The sequence below is a fragment of the Prorops nasuta genome, unplaced genomic scaffold (genome assembly GCF_024137725.1).
Source record: "Prorops nasuta isolate Cenicafe-Biocafe unplaced genomic scaffold, Cenicafe_Pnas_1.2 PNAS00173, whole genome shotgun sequence".
NCBI classification, from domain to species: Eukaryota; Metazoa; Arthropoda; class Insecta; order Hymenoptera; family Bethylidae; genus Prorops; species Prorops nasuta.
Window position 1 is genome coordinate 2,501 of NW_027116969.1, and position 2,291 is coordinate 4,791.

The following is a 2,291-nucleotide window of genomic DNA, read 5'->3' on the forward strand; positions in this document are numbered from 1 at the left end:
GAATACCTAAAGCGAACACCGCAGTCGAGTCTTTACTTAAAAATCCCGATCTGCAGAGACACTTTCCAAATTCAATAGATAAAACCTCTAAGTCAGCTCGAAACTTCCCCCGTAAAAAGGAAGAATCGAGCAAAACTGTAAGGCTATTCCAACATTGTTACACAATCTCTTCAAACATTCTTCTGACAAAAAACAAAGTTAAAGTCAAAACTTCATGGCTGACTTTCTCTAAAGTCCTTCACAACATACGGTGAATAACATATTCTCGCTCGGAACTTTGAGTGATTTTTCAGTGAGCCAAAAAGAATACAAAACACGGATATATTCCGCTTAAAAACTTTTCGAACCAACGCTATCTAGCGCTCAGTCACATTAGGGCCATTCGGTCTAAGACACCGACCCGTGACTATGCTGTGCTAAGTTTCATACCTCGAGCAGCTAAGCTCACTCCCAACACTCTTATATGTACGAAAAGGTCCGCCGGCAGAACGGCGACGAGCCGGCTATAACATAGTCGGCCATAGGGCAAACTTCTTCGATAGGACCAAAATCAATGAGGTACTTCAAATGATGAAAAAATATTTGCATAACAAAATACTTGTAAACAAATTCCAATAGTTTTAAATAATAAAATTTTATCTAAGATAACATAGTCCAACGCGGCGCATTGCTTTCGGCCGGCGGACGCAAACGCCTCGCTCGCGAGCCGACCCCTCCAACCAGCGGCTAAGTCCAACGCGGCGCATTGCTTTCGGCCGGCGGACGCGAAAGCCTCGCTCGCGAGCCGACCCGTCCAACCAGCGGCTAAGTCCAACGCGGCGCATTGCTTTCGGCCGACGGACCCGAACGCCTCGCTCGCGAGCCGACCCCTCCAACCAGCGGCTAAGTCCAACGCGGCGCATTGCTTTCGGCCGGCGGACGCGAAAGCCTCGCTCGCGAGCCGACCCGTCCAACCAGCGGCTAAGTCCAACGCGGCGCATTGCTTTCGGCCGGCGGACGCAAACGCCTCGCTCGCGAGCCGACCCCTCCAACCAGCGGCTAAGTCCAACGCGGCGCATTGCTTTCGGCCGGCGGACGCGAAAGCCTCGCTCGCGAGCCGACCCGTCCAACCAGCGGCTAAGTCCAACGCGGCGCATTGCTTTTGGCCGGCGGACGCGAACGCCTCGCTCGCGAGCCGACCCGTCCAACCAGCGGCTAAGTCCAACGCGGTGCATTGCTTTCGGCCGGCGGACGCGAACGCCTCGCTCGCGAGCCGACCCGTCCAAACAGCGGCTAAGTCCAACGCGGCGCATTGCTTTTGGCCGGCGGACCCGAACGCCTCGCTCGCGAGCCGACCCGTCCAACCAGCGGCTAAGTCCAACGCGGCGCATTGCTTTCGGCCGGCGGACGCGAAAGCCTCGCTCGCGAGCCGACCCGTCCAACCAGCGGCTAAGTCCAACGCGGCGCATTGCTTTTGGCCGGCGGACGCGAACGCCTCGCTCGCGAGCCGACCCGTCCAACCAGCGGCTAAGTCCAACGCGGCGCATTGCTTTTGGCCGGCGGACGCGAATGCCTCGCTCGCGAGCCGACCCGTCCAACCAGCGGCTAAGTCCAACGCGGCGCGTTGCTTTTGGCCGGCGGACGCGAACGCCTCGCTCGCGAGCCGACCCCTCCAACCAGCGGCTAAGTCCAACGCGGCGCATTGCTTTCGGCCGTCGGACCCGAACGCCTCGCTCGCGAGCCGACCCGTCCAACCAGCGGCTAAGTCCAACGCGGCGCATTGCTTTCGGCCGTCGGACCCGAACGCCTCGCTCGCGAGCCGACCCGTCCAACCAGCGGCTAAGTCCAACGCGGCGCATTGCTTTTGGCCGGCGGACCCGAACGCTTCGCTCGCGAGCCGACCCGTCCAACCAGCGGCTAAGTCCAACGCGGCGCATTGCTTTCGGCCGTCGGACCCGAACGCCTCGCTCGCGAGCCGACCCGTCCAACCAGCGGCTAAGTCCAACGCGGCGCATTGCTTTTGGCCGGCGGACCCGAACGCCTCGCTCGCGAGCCGACCCGTCCAACCAGCGGCTAAGTCCAACGCGGCGCATTGCTTTCGGCCGTCGGACCCGAACGCCTCGCTCGCGAGCGACCCGTCCAACCAGCGGCTAAGTCCAACGCGGCGCATTGCTTTCGGCCGTCGGACCCGAACGCCTCGCTCGCGAGCGACCCGTCCAACCAGCGGCTAAGTCCAACGCGGCGCATTGCTTTTGGCCGGCGGACGCGAACGCCTCGCTCGCGAGCCGACCCGTCCAACCAGCGGCTAAGTC